The 26,530-nt window shown below is 46.5% G+C and overlaps 1 long non-coding RNA gene across 1 annotated transcript; it reads right to left on the minus strand.

The window, feature by feature from the left end:
• Nucleotides 1-18,479: 18,479 nt before the first annotated feature.
• On the minus strand, nucleotides 18,480-24,451 carry LOC116973974. The gene is made up of 3 exons (XR_004412227.1): nucleotides 24,176-24,451; nucleotides 21,298-21,426; nucleotides 18,480-18,717 (listed from the first exon to the last, which is right to left on the minus strand). It is a non-coding gene; the product is annotated as an uncharacterized LOC116973974 (long non-coding RNA).
• Between the last annotated feature and the right edge of the window lie 2,079 nt (nucleotides 24,452-26,530).

Raw genomic sequence — 26,530 nt, forward strand, 5'->3', positions numbered from 1 at the left:
CACCTGGAACAGCAGATGCAATAGATGAGGTTGGAGGAGGTGCAGGTGAACCTCTGCCTCACCTGGAAAGACTGCTTGGGTCCTTGGATGGAGTCGAGCGGGGAGGTAAAGAGACAAGTGTAGCAACAGGAAGTACCAGGGGAGGGGGTGGTTTGGTTGGGAAGGGACAAATTGACCAGGGAGTTACGGAGGGAAAGGTCTCTGCGGAAAGCGGAAAGGGGAAGAGATGGGAAGATGTGGCCAGCAGTGGGATACCGTTGGAGGTGTTCCAGGTGTCAACTGCTCTACATCGGTGAGACCAAGCGCTGGCTTGGCGATTGCTTCCTGGGCCTCCTCCATGGCCAGAGTGAGTCCCACTGCAAATTGGAGGAACAGCACCTCATATTTTGCTCGGGTAGTTTACACCCCAGCGGTATGAACATTGACTTCTCCAATTTCAGGTAGTCCTTGCTTTCTCCTTCCTTCCCCTCCCCAGCTCTCCCATGCCTACTGTCTCTGCCTCTTCCTTTCTTTCCCCCCCCCCCTCCCCCAACATCAGTCTGAAGAAGGGTCTCGACCCGAAACGTCGCTTATTCCTTTGCTCCATAGATGCTGCCTCACCCGCTGAGTTTCTCCAGCTTTTTTGTCTACCTTCGATTTTTCCAGCATCTGCAGTTCTTTCTTTAAGATGAGAGAGGAAAGATTGGATGAACCCAAGGGGCAACCTTGTCACTCAGAATGTGGCGGGTATATGGAACAAACTGTTAGAGGAGGTTTTTGACAGCGGTTTTAATACAGCATTTAAAAGGCACTTGGACAGGTACATGGATAAGAAAGGTTAAGAGGGATATGGGCAAAGCGCACACGAATAGGGATGGAGCAATGGTAAGTTCCAGTTTCCAGCATTTGTAGACATCTGTGTCTACAATTGAAAACATATTCATACCAAATCTGTCAAATCAAATAAAAGTTACTCAGCACCAGAGACTCAGGTTTGATCCTGACTACGGGTGCTGTCTGTATGGAGTGTGCACGTTTTCCCCGTGACCCTGTGGGTTTCCCCCAGGTGCTCCAGTTTCCTCCCACACTCCAATGACATACAGGTTTGTACGTTAATTGGCATCAGGAAAAAATTGTAAATTGTCCCTAGTGTGTTGGGTAGGGATGCTGTACGGGGTGATCGCTAGTCGGTGCGGACTCGGTGAACCAAAGGGCCTGTTTCCATGATATATCTCTAAACTAAACTAAAGGACTAGCTCAGATGGACATCTTGGTCGGCATGGGCGAGTTTAGCTGAGGAGTTGGTTTCCTTGTTACGTCGTTCCCTGTCTATGACAAATACAGAGTGTGGTGAAGAAGGCCGATAACATGCCTGCCTTCATCAGTTGTCAGGGTCAGGAGGTCATGTTACTGTTTTACAGCTTTGGTTAGGTGAGTTGGAGAGCTGTGCGCCGATCTGGTGACCCCATTACAAGAAGGATGTGGAGGCCTTGGAGAAAGTGCAGAAGAGGTTTGTCAGAATTGTAAGATAGACGCAAAAAGCTGGAGTAACTCAGCGGGACAGGCGGCATCTCTGGAGAGAAGAAATGGGTGATGTTTCAGGTCGAGACCCTTCTTAGGGGAGGGATAGAGAGAGGGAATGACGGGGCTACCTGAGAGAAATCAATTATCATACCACTGCGCTGTAAGCTGCCCAAGCGAAATATGAGATGCTGTTCTTCCAAATTGCGTTTAGCCTCACTCTGACAACGGAGGAGACCTAGGTCAGAAAGGTCAGTGTGGGAATGGGAATTAAAGTGTCTGGTTTGTCAGAATTCTGCCTGGACTAAGGGTATAAGCTATAAGCTGATCAAATTTGAATTGTTTTCACAGGAGTGAGGGGAGACCTGAAAGAAGTATGTTACATTATGACAGGGTAGACAGACAGAACCTTTTCCAAGGGTGGACATTTCAAAGACAGGACGGCAGGGCTTTAGGATGAGTGGAGCAAAGTTTAAAGAAGATGCACGGGTCAAGGTTTTTTTTACACAGAGGGTGGTTGGTGCCTGGAACTCGCTGCCAGTGTTGTAGTGGTGGCAGCTACTTAGTTTTCGTAATCCAGCATGGAAACTGGCCCTTTGGCCCACCGAGACCATGCTAATATCAGTGGATATTTTTAAAGCAGAGATAGATAGATTCTTGATTAGTACAGGTGTCAGAGAGGTTATGGGGAGAAGGCAGGAGAATGGGGTTAGAGTGGGGAGAGAGACAAAGGCATCAGATTAGTTTGCATTTGATACGTCTTTATGGAGAGAGGGGCAGTGGTGTCAGTTTTCTATTTATTTATTTATTTATTTATATCGAACAGAATAAAAGAGTAAAAAGCAAGTGTGAAACAGCATACAAAAAACAAAACAAAAATATTTATAAAGTGTCATAAACAATATCTATAAATAAATGAAATCATGTGTCTGAAATGGAGCAGGAAGAAGCCAAAGCTTATGAATTCCCACCCCTTATTCAACTGTTTGTAATTATCTTATACAAATTTAGCAGCTATATGTACACCATATGTACACCAGCCACTATATGTACACCAAATTATTTACATTTGAACACTAATCAAATATTTACAAAGCCATACAAAAAATAAATAAATTAAAAAAAAAGAAAAAAAAAGAAAAAACCCTCATATACTATAGTATCAGTCATATATACAACCCATCACTATAATCACCCTTCCTAATAAATCAGTATAACAAATATCCCACTCACAATCACCTATCCTCATCCCAATATCCTTTTAAACGTGTATTTGTACATCTTTTTAAACTGAATTATGCTTGTGCTAAGTTTTATCTCCTGTTCCAGACCATTCCACAAATTCACACCACAGATTGCTATGCACATACTTTTAAGAGTTGTTCTGACATTGGGTTTGGGGATTGATTAGGGGGTGGTGCGAGTGCGGGGATGTGGGATTACACTGAGGTTGATACTGACTGTGCAGAGAATGAGTCCATGGAATTAGTTTGGGAATTATTCAGGGAAGGGATTTAAAAACCATCCGTCAGGCAGATTTGTTTCCTTATGCTCAGGGTTCATCATTCACTCTCCCAAAGATGCAAATAGAGAGCAGAAACTCTTCTCAATTTCACCCACAGGGTACAAAGTTTGATTAGCTCAGAGTTTAATAAATTATAGGAGCAGAATTAAGCCATTCGGCTGCGGCAATGAATTCCACAGATTTACTAACCTCTGACAAAAGAAATTCCTCCTCATCGGTCTTCTGAATGTACATCCTTTTATTCTGAGGCTACGGCCGCTGGTCCAAGACTCTCCCATGAGTGGGAGAGCGAGACTAGAGACAAGAAAGGGTGAGGAGTTAAAACGATACATCAAAAGATATGGAGATCAAGGAAAATCTAGAATAGATTATTGTTAACTAGGAGAAGGTGACAACGAAGCAAACAGAGATAAAATGGAACTGGGGACAGTCAGACCTGTCAGAGAACTGGTTAGCACGAGGGATGGAGAGAGAGAGAGGGAAAGCAAGGGTTACTTGACGTTAGCGAAGTTAATATTCATACTGCTGGAGTATAAGCTACCCAAGCAAAATATGAGGTGCTGTTTCAATTTGCGCCGAGCCTCACTCTGACAATGGAGGAGGCCCAGGACAGAAATGTCAGTGTAGGAATAGGAGGGGGTATTAAAGTGTTTAGTAACCGGGAGATCAGGTAGGTTTATGAGGATTGAACGGAGGTGTCTGGCGAAGCGATCGCCAAGCCTGCGCTTGGTCTCACCAATGTAGAGCAGTTGACACCTGGAACAGCAGATGCAATAGATGAGGTTGGAGGAGGTGCAGGTGAACCTCTACCTCACCTTGAAAGACTGCTTAGGTCCTTGGATGGAGTCGAGCGGGGAGGTAAAGCGACAAGTGGAGCAACAGAAAGTACCAGGGGAGGGGGTGGGTTGGGTGGGAAGGGACAAATTGACCAGGGAGTTACGGAGGGAAAGGTCTCTGCAGAAAGCGGAAAGGGGAAGAGATGGGAAGATGCGGCCAGTGGTGGGATCCTGTTGGAGGTGTTCCAGGTGTCAACTGCTCTACATCGGTGAGACCAAGCACTGGCTTGGCGATTGCTTCCTGGGCCTCCTCCGTTGCTGTCCTGGGCCTCTTCCATGGCCAGAGTGAGTCCCACTGCAAATTGGAGGAACAGCACCTCATATTTTGCTCAGGTAGTTTACACCACAGTGGTATGAACATTGACTTCTCCAATTTCAGGTAGTCCTTGCTTTCTCCTTCCTTCCCCTCCCCAGCTCTCCCATGCCTACTGTCTCTGCCTTCCTTTCTTTTTCCCCACTCCCCCCTCCCCCCGACATCAGTCTGAAGAAGGGTCTCGACCCGAAATATCGCGTATTTCTTTGCTCCATTGATGCTGCCTCACCCGCTGAGTTTCTCCAGCTTTTTTGTCTACCTTCGATTTTTCCAGTATCTGCAGTGTTTTCTTTAAGATGAGAGAGGAAAGATCGGAGGAACCCAAGGGGCAACCTTGTCACTCAGAATATGGTGGGTATATGGAACAAGTTGTTAGAGGAGGTTTTTGACAGCGGTTTTAAAACAGCATTTAAAAGGCACTTGGACAGGCACATGGATAGGAAAGGTTAAGGGGGATATGGGCAAAGCGCACACGAATAGGGATGGAGCAATGGTAAGTTCCAGTTTCCAGCATTTGTAGACATCTGTGTCAAATCTGTCAAATCAAATAAAAGTTACTCAGCACCAGAGACTCAGGTTTGATCCTGACTACGGGTGCTGTCTGTACGGAGTGTGCACGTTTTCCCCGTGACCCTGTGGGTTTTCCCCAGGTGCTCCAGTTTCCTCCCACACTCCAATGACATACAGGTTTGTACGTTAATTGGCATTGGGAAAAATAGTAAATTGTCCCTAGTGTGTTGGGTAGGGATGCTGAACGGGGTGATCACTAGTCGGTGCGGACTCGGTGAACCAAAGGGCCTGTTTCCATGCTATATCTCTAAACTAAACTTTAGGACTAGCTCAGATGGACATCTTGGTCGGCATGGACGAGTTTAGCTGAGGAGCTTGTTCCCTTGCTACATAGTTCTGTGTCTATGACAAATGCAGAGTGTGGTGAAGAAGGCGGATAACATGCCTGACTTCATCAGTCGTACAAGAGTCAGGAAGTCATGTTACTGCTTTACAGGTTTGGTTAGGTGATTTGGAGAATTGTGTGCCGATCTGGTGACCCCATTACAAGAAGGATGTGGAGGCCTTGGAGAAAGTGCAGAAGAGGTTTGTCAGAATTGTAAGATAGACACAAAAAGCTGGAGTAACTCAGCGGGACAGGTGGCATCTCTGGAGAGAAGGAATGGGTGACGTTTCAGGTCGAGACCCTTCTTAGGGAAGGGATAGAGAGAGAGGGAATGACGGGGCTACCTGAAGTGAGATAAATCAATTATCATACCCCTGGGCTGTAAGCTGCCCAAGCGAAATATGAGATGCTGTTCTTCCAATTTGTGTTTAACCTCACTCTGACAATGGAGGAGACCTAGGTCAGAAAGGTCAATGTGGGAATGGGATTAAAGTGTCTGGTTTGTCAGAATTCTGCCTGGACTAAGGGTATAAATTATAAACTGATTAAATTTGAATTGTTTTCACAGGAGTGAGGGGAGACCTGAAAGAAGTATGTTACATTATGACAGGGTAGAGACAGAACCTTTTCCCAGGGTGGAAATTTCAAAGACAGGACGGCAGGGCTTTAGGATGAGTGGGGCAAAGTTTAAAGAAGATGCACGGGACAAGGTTTTTTACACAGAGGGTGGTTGGTGCCTGGAACTCGCTGCCAGTGTTGTAGTGGTGGCAGCTACTTAGTTTTAGTAAAACAGCATGGAAACAGGCCCTTCAGCCCACCGAGACCATGCTAATATCAGTGGATATTTTTAAAGCAGAGATAGATTCTTGATTAGTACAGGTGTCAGAGAGGTTATGGGGAGAAGGCAGGAGACTGGGATTAGAGTGGGGGAGAGAGACAAAGGCATCAGATTAGTTTGGATTTAATACATCTTTGTGGAGAGAGAGGGGCAGTGATGTTAGTTTGGGGATTGATTAGGGGGTGGTGCGAGTGCGGGGCTGTGGGATTACACGGAGGTTGATACTGGTTGTGCAGAGAATGAGTCCATGGAATTAGTTTGGGAATTATTCAGGGAAGGGATGTAAAAACCATCGCTCAGGCAGATTTGTTTCCTTGTGCTCAGGGTTCATAATTCACTCTCCCAAAGATGCAAATAGAGAGCAGAAACTCTTCTCAATTTCACCCACAGGATACAAAGTTAGATTAGCTCAGATTTTAATAAATTATAGGAGCAGAATTAAGCCATTCGGCTGCGGCAACGAATTCCACAGATTTACTAGCCTCTGACAAAATAAATTCCTCCTCATCTGTTTTCTGAAGGTACATCCTTTTATCCTGAGGCTACGGTCTCTGGTTCAAGACTCTCCCACGAGTGGGGGAGGGAGACTAGAGATAAGAAAGGCTGAGGAGTTAAAACGATACATCAAAAGATATGGAGATCAAGGAAAATGGAGAATAAATTATTGTTAGCTAGGAGAAGGTGACAACGAAGCAAACAGTGATAAAATGGAACCGGGGACAGTCAGACTGGTCAGAGAACTGGCTAGCAGGAGGGATGGAGAGAGAGGGAAAGCAAGGGTTACTTCAAGTTAGAGAAGTCAATACTGCTGGGGTGTAAGCTACCCAAGCAAAATATGAGGTGCTGTTTCAATTTGCGCCGAACCTCACTCCGACAATGGAGGAGGCCCAGGACAGAAAGGTCAGTGTAGGAATGGGAGGGGGTAGTTAAAGTGTTTAGTAAACGGAAGATCAGGTAGGTTTAGGCGGACTGAACGGAAATGTTGGGCGAAGCGATCGGCGAGCTTGCGCTTGTTCTCGCCGATATACAGGAGTCCACACCTGGAACAGTGGATAGAGTAGATGAGGTTAGAGGAGGTGCAAGTAAACCTCTGTCTCACCTGAGAAGACTGTTAGGGTCTTTGGATGGAGTTGAGGGAGGAGGTATAGGGACAGGTGTTGCATCTCCTGAAGGTTGCAAGGGAAAGTATCTGGGGAGGAGGTAGTTTGCGTGGGAAGGAACGAGTTAACCAGGGAGTTGCGGAGGGAAAGGTCTCTGCAGAAAGCGGAGGAGATGGGAAGATGTGGCCAGTGGTGGTATTCCTTTGGAGGTGGCAAAAATGTCAGAGGATGATGTGTTGTATGCAACGGCTCATAAGATGGAAGGTCAGGATAAGGGGGACTCTGTCCCTGTTGCGACTGGGAGGAGGGAGAGCAAGAGTGAAGCTGTGGGCCCTAGTGAGGGCCTCATCTTTGAATGAAGAGGGGAACCTCATTCTCTAAAGAATTCTATGGAACTCCTCGTCTTGAGCTCAGATGCGGCGTGGACGGAGGAATTGGGAGTAGGTGATGGAGTTTTTGCAAGAGGCAGGATGGGAAGAAGTGTAGTCTAGATAGCTGTGGGAGTAAATAGGTTTGTAATTGATGTCAGTCGATACTCTATCTCCTGTGATGGAGACGGTGAGATCAAGATACGGTCGGAAGATGTCGGAGATGGTCCAAGTGAATTTCAGAGCAGGATGGAAATTAGTAGTAAAGTTAATGAAGTCAGTGAGTTCTGCATGGGAGCAGGAGTTAGCACCGATGCAGTCGTCAATCTAGCTTTCACACCTTATCTCTGTGTCTCCCTCTCAGTCTGAAGAAGGGTCTCAACCTGAAACGTCACCCATTCCTTCTATCCTGAGATGCTGCCTTGTCCCACTGAGGCTTGTTTGGAGATTAAAGGTGTTTGTGGGCTGTGGTGAGAGAGCGGGGCAGTGGGATTAGTTTGTGATTGAAACTAGGTTGTCGAAATAGAGCGGGCCAGTGGGATTAGGTTTGTGTTTGATATCGGACTGTGGGCAGGGCAGTTGGTTTGGTTCGGGGATCGATACAGGACTTGGGGTGAGCGTGGCAGTGTGATCAGTTTGGGAATTGATACAGCAGTATCGGGAGCAAACCGGAGATCGGAATTAGTTTGCGGATTGAAACGGAGCTGTGCAGAGGTAGTGGGACAGTAGATTAGCTTTGGAATTAATACAGGGCAGCGGGAAGAGAGCGGAGTTGTGGGATTGATGATGGCATGTGGGGAGAGAGAGTGAGGAAATGCGATTAGATTGAGATTTATACACAGCTGTACCTAAAATAGTTCAGGGGTATTCGTTTAGGATATATTCAGGGAAGTGGTGTGAAAATTATTCCTCAGGCATCTGTCCAAACAAGTGATTAACCTTCTCGTGTTCAATAACAATGTTGTTTCACAAAGATGCAAATACACAGTGTTTAGTATCTCTTAGTTTCAGCCACAAAGCACAAAGTCAAATTAGTTGAATAAAAACGTTGGGCAGGAAGATATCAATGCATCCGCTTGTTCTCACCCATGGCTGTCGGGAGCCTCATTTCCTTATTCGCCCTCCATCTCCAACCCAGAGCTCGTTGGGCAGTGACTTGGAGCAGGAAACGTCACCCAGTCTGGTCTATTTTTTCTTTCCCACCCGCCCTCCTCTCTCCATCCCTTCTTCCCTCCCTCCCAACATTCCTCCCCATCATGGACATTCCTTGCCGGCCTTCTACATTCTCTGGACATTATTTGCAACTGCCGGCAAGACATCAACCATCTTGACTTCTATACTCCCCTTACCCGCTCCACTCTCATCCCTCTGAACACACAGCCCTCTGCTCACCACAACATTCCCAAAACCTGCTGACAAGGGAGGTGCTATTGTAGTCTAGCGTGCTGAGGCCAGACGCCAGCTCGCAGACACCTCCCCATACCAATCCCTTAACCATGGCTCCATAGACTAACACCAGGCCCAGACTCTTTGCTTTCATCAACTCTGGCAATCTGCCCTCCACGGCCTCCAACCTCATCAACCGATCATTCCTTGGATTCTCCTCGCTTCCCATAAACCAAGAAACAGCACTATTTACTGTGCGCTCCACTGGGATCTCACCTATGGCCAGAGAATAGACCAAGATCTCCTGCAGGCCTCCTGCGATCTCTTCTCTTCCCTCTTTCAATAATTTGGGATAGATGCCATCGGGCCCTGGGGATACAACCTCCTTAATGCATTTCAAGATGCACCTGCACATCTCCCCCCTTCTTAAAGCCCTGTCCCAGGGTGCGAGTTCATTCCAAGAGCTCTCCCGAGTTTAAAAAAAAAAATCAAACTCGTGGTAAGCACGGAGAATGAAGGTAGCGGGTACGTCGGAGCTCAGCGACGTCTCTTAGCGCTAACGGCAGGTAAGACTCGGGAAGACTTGCTAACGGCAGGTTAGCACGGGAAGACTCGTGAAGATTTTTCAACATGATGAAAAATGTCTACGAGAGCCCCCGAGTACCGATGAGTGGCCATTACCGTAAATCTCCGAGTTCGAATCAGGGCAAACTCAGGAGAGCTCTTGGAATGAACTCGTACTGTGGGACAGGGGTTTTAATCTTACTCTACTATTTTACATGAGTATTCTCCATACTGAATGAGCCTTCCATATCCTTCTTGCAGGTGAAAACAGCTGCAAAACATTTACTTAGTACCTTGTCTGCAATCCTTGAACACCAAACACAAACTCTCAACTTCATCCTTCAGTGGTTCTGTCTTCTCCCTAGTCAACCTCTTGTTTTAAATGTAAAAAAAGATGACATTTTTATTCATCCGACTCATTGAATTCAGTTCCCGGCCCCCATTTTTCCTGCAAATCCCTCACTGAGTTCTTATGTCCTTGGTTCTTAATTTCTTTCAGGCCCTGTCTGATTCCATCCTCTTAATTCTTATGTGTGTTTCTCTTTCTTTTTGACCAAATTTACCATCTCTATTGTCGTTCAAGGTTCCCTTACTTTGCGATCGTTTCGCTGAACACTTGCGCTCGAATGCCCAAGGCCTCTAGGATCTCTCATGTACTAAGCATTTGAACTCCCCTTCCCACACTGACCTTTCTGTCCTGGGCCTCTTCCATTGCCAGAGTGATGCCACACACAAACTGGAAGAACAGCACCTCATGAACTGCTTGTGTGGCTTATAACCCAAAGAAGTGAAGATTGAATTCTCCAATTTTGGGTAAATACATAACCCTGCCCTTCCCCCTACTTCCACTGTATAACCCCCATCCTTACTTCACCACACCCTGCCCATCTCCCCTATGCCACACACGGGACTAACACTTATTTCTCCCCTCCTCCCCCCCCCCCCACCTCCTCCATCTCCATTCCTTAAAATTCATAAAACCAAAGCTTTTGTCTCACAACTTCTGTCTTTTCATCTCTGGGTCGTCCAACCATCTATCTATCTCTCACATAACCCTCCTCATCTGTGTCAGCTTATTATTTGCCAGGCTCTCTTCCAGCTTTCCTCTCTCCCCCCCCCAAGCAGTCTAAAGAAGGGAGCTGCTGTAATCCAGCATTGGCAGTTTCTGGTTTCTGATCGTGCTTTGGAAACCAGTGAGCCACAACATGCAAATAGCAGGCACTGTTCACAGTTTCACCCACAAAGCACAAGGGGACATTGTCCTGGAACAGCTCACCAGGAAGCTGGGCAGGAATACATCATAAGACACTCCCCTCGCTTTGACTCATTGGGGAGGGACTTTGATGACAATAGACAATAGGTGCAGGAGTAGGCCATTCGGCCCTTCGAGACAGCACCGCCGTTCAATGTGATCATGGCTGATCATCCCCAATCAGTACCCCGTTCCTGCCTTCTTCCCATATCCCCCGACTCCACTATCTTTAAGAGCCCTCTCTAGCTCTCTCTTGAAAGTATCCAGAGAACCGGCCTCCACCGCCCTCTGAGGCAGAAAAATCCAGACGCACAACGCTCAGTGAGAAAAAGTGTTTCCTCGTCTCTGTTCTAAATGGCTTACCCCTTATTCTTAAACTGTGGCCCCTGGTTCTGGACTTCCCCAACATCGGGAACATGTTTCCTGCCTCTAATGTGTCCAAACCCTTAACAATCTTATATGTTTCAATAAGAATCCCTCTCATCCTTCTGAACGCCAGAGTGTACAAGCCCAGCCACTCCATTCTCTCAGCATATGACAGTCCCGCCATCCCAGGAATTAACCTTGTAAACCTACGCTGCACTCCCTCAATAGCAAGAATGTCCTTCCTCAAATTAAGTGACCAATTGACGATGAAGCCACGAGAGACTTGGGTGGTCCCATAACTGTTGCTGAGGGCCAAGCAGCCATCACATCGCTGCAAAGCGGAAAGTCACCCGGCTCTGACGGCTTCACTGTAGAATATTACAAAGCTTTCTTTGATCTCCTCGCACCAGTCCTGAGAGCTATGTACAATGAGGCATTTTTACATCGTCGCCTACCGCCCACCTTGTCGTGGGCTACTATCTCCCTAATTCTTAAAAAGGAGAAAGATCCCCTGCTTTGTAGTAGCTATAGACCAATTTCACTCCTGAATGTGGACTTCAAAATCCTCTCTAAAGCCCTTGCGCTCCGTCTTCAACGAGTGATGCCCTCTATTATCTCGTTAGACCAAACAGGGTTCATACCAGGCCGACAGTCTTCCCACAATACTAGGCGTCTCCTTAACATCATCCATTCACCGAGTAGTGAGACCCCAGAGATAGTGGTCTCCCTCGACGCCGAAAAAGCTTTCGACAGGGTCGAGTGGAGGTACCTATATGAGGCGATGGACAGGTTTGGCCTCGGTAACAGTTTTATTCTTTGGGTCAGTCTATTATACTCGTCCCCGGTTGCCTCAGTACAAACAAACGGCACACTGTCACCCCACTTCCCCCTTCAGAGAGGTACCAGACAGGGTTGCCCGTTATCACCACTTCTGTTTGCTGTCGCGATAGAACCCTTGGCGGTTTGGTTACGCTCAGAGAAGGGCTTTAAAGGTATTACACGGTTCGACACAACTCATAAAGTCTCATTGTATGCGGATGACCTGCTCCTGTACATCTCGAACCCAGTCAGCTCTCTCCCTGTGATTACGAATATTTTAGAACGGTTTGGCGCGTATTCTGGTTATAAACTTAACTACCAAAAGAGTGAGCTATTACCGATTAACTCATTGGCTAAGCAGCTCCCTCGCTCTTTAACCTCATTCAAATGGGCGGAGGACGGGTTTCGCTACCTCGGCGTCTTTATCACAACACCATTATCTGATATGTTCCGCACAAACTTTCTGCCTCTGGTTGAGAAAGCTGAAAGAGATTTTGACCGCTGGTCAGTTTTACCGCTATCCCTCGTGGGCCGGATAAATCTGGTCAAGATGGTCGTCCTACCCAAATTCCTGTATCTTTTCCAGCACGTCCCTATACTTATCACTAAATCTTTTTTTGATAAATTAGAAAGGACAATATCTAAATTTTTATGGGGTAGCAAACCGGCTAGAATCCGAAAGGCGATACTGCAGTCTCCTAAGAGTGACGGAGTGACGGCGGTTTGGCACTTCCTGACTTTAGGCGATACTATTGGGCAGCTAACTTGCAAAAACTCCTGTATTGGATGAATGATGATTGCGACCACCTACCGACCTGGGTACACATGGAAAAGGCGAGTTCACATCTCCCGTTGCGGTCTGTCCTATGCTCCCAACTCCCCCTTCCTATAACATATGTGGGTGCAGGCCCAATTGCGTCCCTCTCGCTCAAGATATGGAGTCAACTCAGGAAAAACTTCGGCTTACAAGGCCCTTCCATCTTGACCCCACTGCTTAAAAAACACATCTTTAAACCTTCAAGTACAGACCACGCATTCAAAACCTGGCACAGCAACGGTATCAGTAGTATCAAAAACCTATACAAGGATGGCATCTTTTCGTCTTTTGCAGAGCTCTCGTCCAACTATAGCCTCCCAAACTCCCACCTTTTTCGTTTTTTCCAGATTAGGGATTTTGTGAAGAAGACATTCCCCCATTTCCCAAATCGCCCCCCTGAAACCCTGACCGATACCATCTTAGCTCTAGATCCCAACCGGAAGAAATGCATCTCTGTTTTGTATAACTTGTTAGGGTCGGTTATATTGAAACCTCATACCTCATTAAAAGCTGCGTGGGAGGGTGAGCTGAATACGAAACTAACAGACCAGCAATGGGACTCTGCCTTGGATTTGATCCATTCTTCCTCCATATGTGCCCGTCATGGCCTAATCCAATGCAAAGTCCTTCACAAAGTCCACTACACAAATGCAAGATTATCTAGAATTTACCCCGCTGTTAGGGACACCTGCAACAGATGTAATCAATCTCCTGCCAACCATAGCCATATATTTTGGTCTTGCCCTAAGCTAGCAGCCTTTTGGAGGAGTGCTTTCGACTTGATAAGCAGAGCCTACGGCCAGACTATTCCTCCAAACCCACTGTCAGCCATTTTCGGTACCCCTTCCAACACCAACCTCTCTGTTGCGGTGGAACAGGTTCTAGCTTTTATAACCTTGTTAGCCCGGGGACTGATCTTGCTTAACTGGAGGCTCACCTGTCCCCCGACACACGCCCGCTGGATTAAGGAGGTGCTTTACAATTTAAAGCTTGAAAAACTTAGGTTCTCTCTCAAAGGCTCTACCAAGACATTCCTAGATACATGGAACCCTTTCTTGGAAATTGTTAACTCTCTCAACTTGTCCCCGGACTCGGAAGAGGACTGAGTGCTCTCCACCATTGTTCTGCTCTACTGCAGCTGCTCTCCCCTTAACCCCCCCCCCCACTTGTTTATTTAATTACTTACTTATTTACTGTTATTAGTGACCCCCTTTTTTTAAAAATTATTTTTATTTATTTTTATTTTTTATTTTTTTTTAGTACTTTTTGTTTCGTTTATCTTACCATATTTGTGTGGATGTGTATGTATGTGAGTGTTGTTTGTCCCCGTTTGGTTCCGACCTGATTCGGGTGGGTTGAAGGTGGGTAAGGGTAAGGGCTTTGAGGGTCGCCTACATACTGTTGCACAATTATGCCTTGACTGTCACTATCTGTTATCATTGTATGTATGCAAATTGCTGTGAAATTCAAATAAAAATATTTAAATCGAAAGTATCCAGAGAACTGGCCTCCACCGCCCTCTGAGGCAGAGAAATCTACAGACGCACAACGCTCAGTGAGAAAAAGTGTTTCCTCGTCTCTGTTCTAAATGGCTTACCCCTTATTCTTAAACTGTGGCCCCTGGTTCTGGACTTCCCCAACATCGGGAACATGTTTCCTGCCTCTAATGTGTCCAAACCCTTAACAATCTTATATGTTTCAATAAGAATCCCTCTCATCCTTCTGAACGCCAGAGTGTACAAGCCCAGCCACTCCATTCTCTCAGCATATGACAGTCCCGCCATCCCAGGAATTAACCTTGTAAACCTACGCTGCACTCCCTCAATAGCAAGAATGTCCTTCCTCAAATTAAGTGACCAAAACTGCACACAATACTCCAGCTGTGGTCTCACTAGCGCCCTGTACAACTTCAGAAGGACCTCTTTGCTCCTATACAAGACTCCTCTTGTTATAAAGGCCATGTGGGACCATATCAAATGGTTTCCGCAGGTCCAGGTACACTACATCCACTGGCTCTCCCTTGTCCATTTTCCTAGTTACATCCTCAAAACATTCCAGAAGATTAGTCAAGCATGATTTCCCCTTCGTAAATCCATGTTGACTCAGACCGATCCTGTTACTGCTATCCAAATGTGTAGCTATTTCATCTTTTATAATTGACTCCAGCATCTTCCACACCACCAATGTGAGGCTAACTGGTCTATAATTCCCTGGTTTCTCTCTCACGCCTTTCTTAAAAAGTGGGATAACATTAGCTAACCTCCAATCCACAGGAACTGATCCTGAGGCAATAGAACATTGGGAAATTATCACGAATGCATCCACGATTTCTCGAGCCACTTCCTTAAGTACCCTGGGACGCAAACCATCAGGCCCTGGGGAATTATCAGCCTTCAGTCCCATCAGTCTATCCAGACTTTGGTCTTAACTAATTTTTTCCTCTGCATATACCTGAAGAAACTTTTACTATCCTGCTTTATATTCTTGGCTAGCTTACCTTCGTACCTCATCTTTTCTCCCCGTATTGTCTTTTTAGTTATCTTCTGTTGTTCTTTAAACATTACCCAGTCCTCTTTCTTCCCATTCATCTTTGCTATGTTGTACTTCTCTTCTATTTTTATCCTGTTCCTGACATCCCTTGTCAGCCACGGTCGCCCCTTACTCCCCTTGGAATCTTTCTTCTTCCAAGGAATGAATTGATCCTGCACCTTCTGTATTATTCCTCGAAACACCTGCCATTTTTGTTCCACTGTCATCCCTGCTAGTGTATCTTTCCAGTCAACTTTGGCCAGCTCCTCCCTCATGGCCCTGTAGTCCCCTTTATTCAACTGTAACACTGACACCGGTCTACTCTTTTCCCTCTCCAATTGTAGATTAAACCTGACCATGTTATGGTCACTACCTCCTAATGGCTCATTAACCTCAAGTTCCTTTATCAAATCCGGTTCATTACATAACACTAAATCCAGAATTGCCTTCTCCCTGGGAGGCTCCAGTACAAGCTGCTCTCAGAATCCATCACGAAGGCACTCTACAAAGTCCCTTTCTTGGGGTCCAGCACCAACCTGATTTTCCCAGTCTATCTGCATGTTAAAATCTCCCATAACAACCACAGCATTACTTTTGCTACATGCCAATTTTAACTCCTGATTCAACTTGCATCCTATGTCCAGGCTATGGTTTGGGACCTGTAGATAAATCCCATTCGGGTCTTTTTACCCTTACAATTCCTTAGTTCTATCCATACTGACTCCACATCGCCTGCTTCAATGTCACCCCTTGCAAGGGACTGAATTTCATTCCTCACCAACAGATCTACCCCACCCCCTCTGCCCACCTGTCTGTCTTTCTGATAGGACGCACACCCTTGAATATTCAGTTCCCAACCCTGGCCCTCTTGCAGCCATGTCTCTGTAATTCCCACAACATCAAATTTACCAATCTAACTGAGCCTTAAGCTCATCCACTTTATTTCTTATACTTCGCACATTCATATACAAAACGTTGACCTCTGTATTCACATCCCCCTTTGCACCGCTCGCAATTGGCCCTGACCTTACTCTTTTATCCCTTCCCAAACTTTCCTTCCCATAAATTCGAGAATCTTTTGTAACTTTTCCTGTAGCCACTTCCCCTTTAACTCCATCTTTAATCTCCCAATTTGTCAATCCCTCCCCCCCACTATTTAGTTTAAACCCACATGTGTAGCCCTAACAAACCAGCCTGCCAGAATGTCGGTCCTCCTCCAGTTAAGGTGTAACCCGTCCCTTTTGTCCAGGTCACTCCTACCCCAGAAGAGATCCCAGTGGTCTATAAATCTAAATCCTTGCTCCCTGCACCAGCCCCTCAGCCACACATTCAGATCCCCTATCTCCCTGTTCCTGTCCTCACTAGCACGAGGTACCGGAAGCAATCCAGAGATAACCACCCTAGAAGTCCTGCTGTTCAGTCTTCTTCCTAACTCTCTGAACTCACGTTCCTCCTTCCTCTTCTTCTTCCCGTTATCGTTTTTTGCCTACATGCACAACTACTGCCGGCTGTTCACATTCTCTCTCGAGGATGTTCTGAATTTGGCTCATGACATCCTGAACCCTGGCACCAGGGAGGCAACAGACATTCCTCACTTCTCGTCTGCCACCACAGAATCTCCTTTCTGCTCCTCGGACAATGCAGTCACCCACCACTAAGCCTCTGCCCGTCACCGGTCTCACCTGTCGAGTCCAATCTCTAGGATTGGCGCCACCGACATGTCCGCCACTCGGACTGGAAGCATCGTCTCCCCCGACAGTTCCCAAGAGGGTGTACCGGGTTTCATTAGGCACAGCCACCCGAGTCTTCTGCACTCCACGATTTCCACCCTTTCTCTCCGTCACACACCTTGGTTCTTCCCATAACCTCATCGTGACTACCTCACTGTAGGTCCTGTCCAGGAAACTCCCATTTTCACAGATGGCCCTGAGGTCATCCAGCTGCTTCTCCAGTGCCCCAACACGGTCCTTTAGGAGCTGATGCTGGACACACTTGTCACAGTTGTAGCAGCCAGAGGCTCCATCTGTGTCCCTGGAATCCCACATTCTGCAAGCATCACACTGTCTCATCTGCCCCGACGTGTTCACCGTGTCCCGTCCTCTCCAGCTTTGTGCGTAGCCTCCTCTCCTCAGCCTCCTCTCGAGCCAAAGACTTACACTTTTCTCACAAGGCCACTGCCTCACTGCCGCTCCCTTAGAGCAGCCTTGCTTATATTGACTGATAAGTTGCCTAATTTTCCAATTTACAAACCAAATTCCTCAGTTTTAAACTGTTTTTCCCCTGTGACTTACTCACCTGCTTCTCTTTGATTGCTGCTTGTCCAAGATCCATGTAAGCACTGCGCCCTGGCTGACACTCCCCTCTCTGTGACCCCAGGGTCACTGAGTAATGCTGGTGACAGCATCCCTGGATGATTGCTTCCTCCATCTCTACCCTAGGGATCTTCGTGCAGTGATCGGGAGCTGCAACGTTGGACGATTCCAACATTCTCTCTCTAACCCAGGGGGTCTCTCTCTCTCTTTCCTTTATTCCTTTAGCCCTAAAAGCTAAATCTAACTCTCTCCTGAAAACATCCAGTGAATTGGCCTTCCTTGCCTTCTATAGCAGAGAATTCCACAGATTCACAACTCTCTGGGTGAATAAATGTTTCCTCATCTCAGTCCTAAATGGCCTCCCCCTTATACTTAAACTGTGACCCCCGGTTCTGGAAGCGTGGTCTCACTCTGTACAACTGTAATATTCGCTTCACATCCCTCAATGACCCATTCCCCGTGATCCTCCGGCTATGAATTATCGAGATCTCTCGGTTGATAGTGGTTCCCAAGCAGGCCAAGCGTTAACTGGGCGACCTCGAATATAGTAACTTCATCCATCACTCGGGGTTTTTCGACGGGTGAAATCATCTCAACGTCGAAGGTGTCATAATATATGACATTTTTTCAGTCATGGCAGCTCTCATTCTTCTCAACTCCAATAATATAATATAATTTCTTTTGCTGCGTTACATGACCACCCACTCAGCCCATGAATTAGCCCAATGTCCGATGTTAGGATTATCCTCTCTAAAGGAAGGGGCATAGAACTGTGCACACGAGTCCAGGTGTGGACTCACGCTGTACAATTGTAACATCCCTTTCCTATTACTAAAGACCAACCTTCTTGCAATGAATGTGTAGGAAGGAACTGCAGATGCTGGTTTAAACCTGTTCCTTTTCTCCAGCGATGCTGTCTGACCTATTGAGTTACCAGATTTTTGTCTATATCTTCTTGCAATAAAGGCTGGTTTATCATTTTCATTCCTGACCATTTGCTGCACCTCCTTGGTGTTGTGGTTGGTGAACAAGAACAGACTGGACTCGGCACACGGAGGATTTACAGACAGCTGGTTTAAACTGACAGAAAAAGCTCGAATTGTAATCTGCACGTAGGCCCAGAGAATGGAAACCTCAATACAGGCAGTGAATGGAGGGAGGACACTCGCCGGTCTCACATCCACCATCGCTGTTAAATTGCTGCGTGAAGCGAGGACAACCCGGAATAGCGTGGGATATGGAGGTGGATCCGTTCACAATTTGAACCGGTTGCACAAGCCGAAAGCACAAAGTGGTTCTGGAATGAGAAGCACGCGGCACACCCTCAGTTAATGGTTGATTTACTGTATTTGGCAGCAGTGGACAGCCACTGGAAAGGAATTTGTCCAACAAAGTCTTGGAAGACCAAGATTATATTCCCATTCCCACACTGACCTTTCTGTCCTGGGCCTCCTCCGCTGTCAGAGTGAGGCCAACACAAATTGGAGGAACAGCACCTGAGATTTCGCTTGGGCAGCTTACAACCCAGCGGTATGAATATTAACTTCTCTAATTTTAAGTAATCCTTGCTTTCCCTCTCTCTCCGTCCCTCCCCCTTCCTAGGTCTCCGACCAGTCTGACTGTCCAGCTGATTACCTTCTCCGAGCTAACAATGCTCTACATTTTCCTTGATCCCCGCCCGCTTTAATGTCTCGTTTTCACACTTTACCCGTCCATATCTCTGCGTCTCCCTCTCCCGGGACTGAACGGTCTCGACCCGAAACGTCACCAATTCCTTCTATCCAGAGATGCTGCCTGCCCCACTGAGTTACTCCAGCATTTTGTATCTACACAAGATCAGTTCTACATGGAAGGCTGGCCCAATGCTTGTAGCACGTGTAAGTAAGGGTCAATTTTGATAAATTGCCTCTGTATTTGTCCTGGTAACAGGAGTGGAGATGCTGTTCCTTTGATTGGAAATCTAGTGGCCAGTGCATGCGTGCGGGGACCACTACAGTTTGTTATATACCTTAACATAAAGGTTATATATATATATATATATATATATATATATATATATAACCTTTATATATATAACCTTCCCACATATATAATTTCACCCTGTATACAGCAGACTTTAACTATAAGTCTGACACATGCCACGTACAGAAATATTCAGATGATACAGCGATTGTGGCATGTGTAAGGAACGGGCAGGAGGAGGAATACAGGAACTTGACCAGTTCCTTTTGTGCCTGGAGTGAAGAGAACTGTCTCATCCTGAACACAACTAAGACTAAAGAGATTGTGGTTAACTTTGGCAGGTCCAAGCTCCCCCTTCAGCCGGTCAACGCTGCAGGGGCTGACATTGAGGTGGTGCAGACATATAAATACCTTGGAGTGCACCTTGATAACAAACTGGACTGGTCTGTCAACTCTGACTCCCTCTACAAAAAAGGTCAGAGCAGACTCTTTTTCCTCAGAAGGCTCAAATCCTTCAATGTGTGTAATGAAATGCTGCACATGTTTTACAACACTGTGGTTGCAAGTGTTATTTTCTACGCTGTTGTCTGCTGGGGCAACAGCATTAGTGCAAAAAACAACAAGAAGCTGGTCAAACTGGTTAAACGAGCTAGCTCAGTGCTGGAGGGGAGAGTAGACTCTGGGATGGATGTGCTTGAGAGGCGTATGAGGCACAAGGTGCAGGTCATCCCGAAAAACCCCGGGCATCCCCTCCATGTAATTCTGGAGAGTCAAAAGAGCACTCGGAACAACAACTGGCTCCTCTCCCTGCCCTGTAGAACGGAGCGGTTCAGGAGATCCTTCATCCCTGCAGCCATTAGATTTTATAATTCGGACCGCTAGGCTGTAGGGGGATGCATTTTGTAATTTTTAATTTTTAATTGTTAATTATTGATCTTTTTAAGTATTTATTGCTCTCAGGTAGTGTCCACATTGTATTCTATGTATTTTCTGTCTGCGTTCGTTTTGAATCTGTGGGTTTGTTGGTTGGGGGCTTCTGGACATCTGAATTTCCCTGAGGGGATCAATAAAGTATTTATTATTATTATTATTATTATTATTATTATTATTATTATTATTATTATTATTATTATTATTATTATTATTATTATTATTATTATATATACCTTTAGATAAGAAAGCAGAAAGTATGATGTGTATATTGAGGGACATCACTACGATTGGTAGTTTCATTGAAAAGGGGGAAAGTACTCGGTGTAAAGAATGATAGGATTGGGCAGAGAAAATGGCAAACGGAATTTAATCCTGACACAGGGGAGGTATATATATTGTGAGGACTATTATGGTCGGTCATGGTATAATAGTAAAGCCAGCTGAAGCATTGCGGAACAGAATGGCCTCTGTGATCACAGCCCGATATCCCTGAAGGTGGCAGCACAGGTCAGGGCAAGATTGGTTGTGCCCTAGTTTTATTTTAGTTTAGTTTAGGGCGGAAACCGAATCAGCGCCGACCAGCGATCCCCGCACAATTAAGGACAATTTACACTAATAATAAGCCAATCAACCTACGTCTTTGGAGTGTGGGAGGAATACAAAGAAAACCCACGCAAGTCACGGGGGAACGTACAAATCCAAACAGACAACACCCGTAGTCGGGATCGAACCCGGGTCCCTGGCGCTGTAAGGCAGCAACTCTACCGCTGTGCCCTGTTCTGTCATCCCCACGACGAAGAAAATATGCATGAGTGCGCACATGAGAGGGGCGGCATGGGATGAGAGGGAATGGGAAAGGAAAGATTACACATGGGAGAGTGGATGGAGAGGAGGGATCGAGGGAGTGGCGCTGAGAGAGGAGCGGAGAGAGTGTTGTAGTGGGGACGGGGGGGGGGGGGGGGGGCGAGGGCAGTGGTCGCACCTGGACTGGATCGGTGAGGGTCGTGCGCTCCGAACGCCTGCACCTCGCACAGGGTGAGAAAAACCCCACACCTCGGCACAGTAGAAGCTGGCGGTGTTTCCGGTGGGGATGTAATTGATCTTTGCGCAGCTGGGAAAAGAGAAAGGAAAACATTTACAGGTTACAATAGATAGAACGGCATTCTCGTCGTGGACTGTGGTGATGTGCAATCAATAGTCTACATTTCCCATGATGTATCAAAGAGTGAAATACTTAATGGCAAATACAGAGATACATGGGATTATGTGTGGGAAAGAACTGCAGATGTTGGTTTAAATCGAAGATAGACACAAAATGCTGGGGTAACTCAGCGGGACAGGCAGCATCTCTGGAGAGAAGGAATGGGTGGCGTTTCTGAAAAAGGGTCTCGACCCGGAATGTCACCCAATCCTCTCTCCAAAGATGCTGCCTGGGTGTGTCTGCATGGGTATTATCTCTGGCAGTTCATTTGATTTTCTAATTTTCGACTGAGACAGCAGTTTACACGTGACAAAAGAAGGGTCTCGACCCGAAACGTCACCTGTTCGTTTTCTCCTGAGATGCTGTCTGACCTGCTGAGTTACTCCAGCTTCTTGTGTCTATCTTCGGAAGTATACGGTTGCCAGTTACCTCACCAATGGGTAGTCAACCTGAGCCGAGGACACGGGATGTCTGAAATCACCAGAGATTCCACACACTGACAACTTACACGGCGCCCTTAACTCGGGCACGTCCAGAGAGACGGTAATAGTGGATCTTCTGCCTCGCTATCCCGTCACCTCATCCCTCCGGCCGATTCTATCCTGTCGCCTGATGTGCCGCCCAATCACCCACTGAATTGTGCAGTCGTGATGTGTTGTTTGACCCAACATACCAGCCTGAAGCAGGTGCACTTTTACACTAATCTAAATGTTTAGCATTCGATACATAACCTTTCATGTGTACGTCCACATATTTCCAACGCGTCGTGAGGCGCTGCCTCCATCATTCCCTCAGACAGTGCGCTCTTGATCGCAATCAGTCTCCCCCCCCCCCCCCCCCCCCCATCACGAGAAGAACTTCTTCCTCAAATCAGCTAAATCAGTTCTCCCTTACACCAACCCCAGGACCTCTCGTTTTAGTACATGTACAATGGACAAAAGCTTCAGCGGTGCAATCTTTCTATTATGCCTCTCATCATGTATTTCTTCACCAAGTCCCTCCCATCTCAGCCTCCTCTGCATCAAGGAAAATAACCCCAGCCCGTCCAGTCCCTCCTCTCAGCTGAGAGGTTCCATTCCAAGTAATTCTTGGAGAATTGGATCATCTTCTCCTATATTATCACATCTGTCCCGCAATCAGCCACATAAATCGGCATACAATACTCCGCTGTGGCCTAAATAATATTTTATTACCAACACCTCATTGTATTTTATGCCCCACCCAATGAAGGCAAGTGAATTAATTTACCACCGTATCCATCTGTGCTGGATCACAGGATAGCAAAACACAGTAACTGGTCCTTTAGACCACCATATCTGTGCCAAACATGATACAAGTCTAAGTAATCTAAGCGGCCTGAACAGGTATGTATCCTATTTATGCATCTGTACAAATCCCCCTGTCCCACTTAGAAAACCTGAACGGAAACCTCCAAAGTTTCCGTGCGGTTCCCGGAGGTTCTCGGAGGTTTTTTGTCAGTCTCCCTACCTGCTTCCACTACCTGCAACCTCTGGCAACCACCTGCAACCTCCGGGAACCGCACGGAAACCTTGGGTGGGGCGCAAAGTCTCCAGAGGTTTCCGTTCAGGTTTCCTAAGTGGGACAGGGGCATTACAATCATATCTGCGTTTACCACTGCGTGGACGTCCTCCCTCTTATCTGAACCTCCTCTCATCCCTGTCCTGTCATATTTGGCACTCGCACCCTGGAAATACATCACTGAGGATCTACCTGATGAAAACCTCTCTTACTCTATACACTTCTCTCAGGGCACCTCACAACCTTGAGTATTCTAAAGAAACATATAACATTCTTAAGGGATTGGACAGACTAGATGCAGGAAAAAATGTTCCTGATGTTGGGGGAGACCAGAACCAGGGGTCACGGTGTAAGAATAAGGGGTAGGCTAATTAGGACTGAGATGAGGAAAAGCTGTGAATCTGTGGAATTCTCTGGATGTTTTCAAGAGAGAATTAGATATAGCTCTTGGGGCTAACGGAATCAAGGGATATGGGGAGAAAGCAGGAACGGGGTACTGGTTTTGGATGATCAGCCATGATCATATTGAATGGTGGTGCTAGTTCGAAGGGCCGAATGGCCGCCCACTCCTGCGCCTATTTTCTATGTGTCTATGTTTAATTACTTCTCTACCACTGACGTAAGGCTCACCGACCTGTAATTTCCTGATTTGTCCATCTAATCATTTTTTAAACAGAGGAATGACATTGCCTGTTCTTCATTCATTTGTGACCTCTCCTGTGGCTAAGATTCCCTTTCACCACCTCAGTAATGTCCATTCTTACCTCTCTGCTGTCCCCTGAGGGGCTTATCCAATCTAATGTACCTCGAGACCCCCTGCTTCTTCATCTCCACAAGCCCTAGAATATCAACGCACACCTCTCTTGGAGTTGCGTAGAGTCTGAAAAGGGGTATGTGAGGGGGTTTGTGTAGGAGATGGAGGGAGTCTCTGTTGGGGTGGGGTGTATCTATGTGTGGCGGTGGGGAGGTGGGTGTGAGCGTAGTTTGGGGCTTCTGTGGACCTTGTCCGTGCATGTGTGGGGTGTGGGCGTGGGGACGGGACGTGTCTGTGTGGGACTGGGGTGGGGGGTGTCTGCAGTGTCCACGTTGGGATGGGGAGGGGCAGGGCGCATCCACTCACAGAGTGTTGTTGTTCCCGTTGTTCTCCAGCGAGCCTCCAATGCGGATCTCGGCTCCGTTCAGTCTGTTGGTTCTGCGGTTCACATTGATGATGTTGACGATGAAGAGCCGGTAGTGTTTCTGCAGATCCACTCTCCACCAGGGGCAGCACTGTCGGCCGGTGCAGCTACACGACGAGTGACTTAGCTCATGTCAAAGTTTCCATCTATGGCGTTGTTTGCGGCACCATAATGTGGGTAAGTGGTCGGCTGAGTGGCCCAAACTGCAGCAATTACATTTTTTGCGGAATAAAACTCCAAGTCAAACATCCATATAAAGAGGAGCAATCAACTGCTAACCACTTAGCGGATATAATATTTATAGAGGCATAGAGTCATACAACGTGGACCCTGGCCCTTCGGCCCAACTGGCCCACACCCACATGTCCCACCTACACTAGTTCCACCTGCCCGCTTTCGCCCCATGATTCAAACCTATCCTATTCATGTACCTGTCCAACTGTTTTATAATGTTGGGATAGTCCCGGCCTCAACTACATCCTCTGGCAGCTTGTTCCATACATGCACAATCCTTTCTGTGAAAATTTACCCCTCAGATTCCTATTAAATCTATTCCCCTTCATCTTAAATGTATTTCCTCTGCTCCTCGATTCCCCATCTCTGGGCAAGAGACAGTGCGTCTACCCGATCTATTCCTCTTGTGATTTTATACAACAAACCACCCCCTCATCCTCCTGTGCTCCAAGGAATAGTCCCAGCCTACTCAACCTCTCCCCATAGTCCTGACAACATCCTCGTAAATCTTCTCTGTTCCTCTTCCAGCTTGAAATCTTTAATATAACATGAAGCCCAGAACTGAACACAATATTCTAAATGCGGCCTCCCCGACTTATACAACTGCAACATGACCTCCCAACTTCTTTACTTATTTATTACACTCCAATATGTTACACTCCAGGATTTTAGAAGATGACCATAACACACACACCATTCCCAAAGCAACTGCCTTTGATTCTGTGGGCATAAATCACCAGGTTATAGAGACATTGGGCTGTACATCATAGCAGCAAGCCATTCGGCCCTGCGAATCAGTGCTAGCCAGCTCCGGGCATTTGCCGGCCTTAATCGCCATCATTTTTCCCATCAACATATTAATTTCCTTTGATTGTTTGGTTTGGTTGATTAATTTCCCTTCTTTGCTCAGTCACTGGATCCCCGATTATGAAATATTTTTCTGGGAAACTGTCTGCACTCTCCAATGCGAAGTTGGAACCAAAGTGCCATTGGCCTGTCATTTAAAAAAATCTTGATGACTCACATTTTACATTCTGTTTCATGGTACCTGCATCTTTAATCCCCAACTCCATCCCCTCCACCCCCTTCCCCTTGTTAACATGTTTGCCCCTATTGTTGAACTGGAAATTACGCCAATCCTTAGACCTGCTTCTTTTTTGGCATCTTCATCAGAATCCGCATCGCATGCAGGATCAGTCAACGTGGATAGGCTGGGCTGATAAGCTGGTTTCTGCGCAGTGTTTGTCTGAATCTGTGACCCCATGTATCATTTGGAAATGTAGTCAGGACAATGGCAGATGCTATTCAATCCAGACGGGTGAAATCGGTAATGATAGTAGATAAGAAATGGCAGCATCCACAGTGGATTGATGTACAGAGGGCTCTTATGCTGCAAATCCATAGCTTCCTAAAAGGCGAACCACAAGTGGACAAGTCGGCAAAGATGGTGCTTGGCTTGTTTGCTTTCATCGGTCAGGACATTGAATATCAAAGATGACACGTTATGTTGCAGTTGTATAAACCTTAGTTGGGTCACATTTGGAGAATGGAACTGGTGGCCCAATTACAGGAAGGTGTGGAGGCTTTGGAGAGGGCAGATAAGCGGTTCGCCAGCTTTTGACGATACAAGTGATAGGAGCCAAATTAGTCCATTTGGCCCATGTATACCCCGCCATTCAATCATGGCTGATTTATCTCTTCCTATTAACCCCATTCTCCTGCATTCTCCCCATAACCACTGACACCCGTACTAATCAAGAATCTGTCTATATCTGCCCTAAACATTTCCAGTGACTTGGCCTGTGGCAATGAATTGCACAGATTCGCCATCCTACAGGAGAGTCATGTCTAGGTATTAAATATAAGGAGAGTTTGGACAAACTCAGATTTATTTTCCCTGAAGCACCAGAAGCTGAGCGACGACCTGACAGAAGTATTTAAAAGTATAGATAGGGTAGCAGTTTTCTTAATAGGCAAATGTCAAATACCAAAGGGAGTAGTTTTATGTTGAGAGGTAAAGATTGGAAGAGATTTGCAAGGCAAGGTCGTTTTACTCATACACT

Source organism: Amblyraja radiata, chromosome 6 (assembly GCF_010909765.2).
Source record: "Amblyraja radiata isolate CabotCenter1 chromosome 6, sAmbRad1.1.pri, whole genome shotgun sequence".
Lineage (NCBI taxonomy): Eukaryota > Metazoa > Chordata > Chondrichthyes > Rajiformes > Rajidae > Amblyraja > Amblyraja radiata.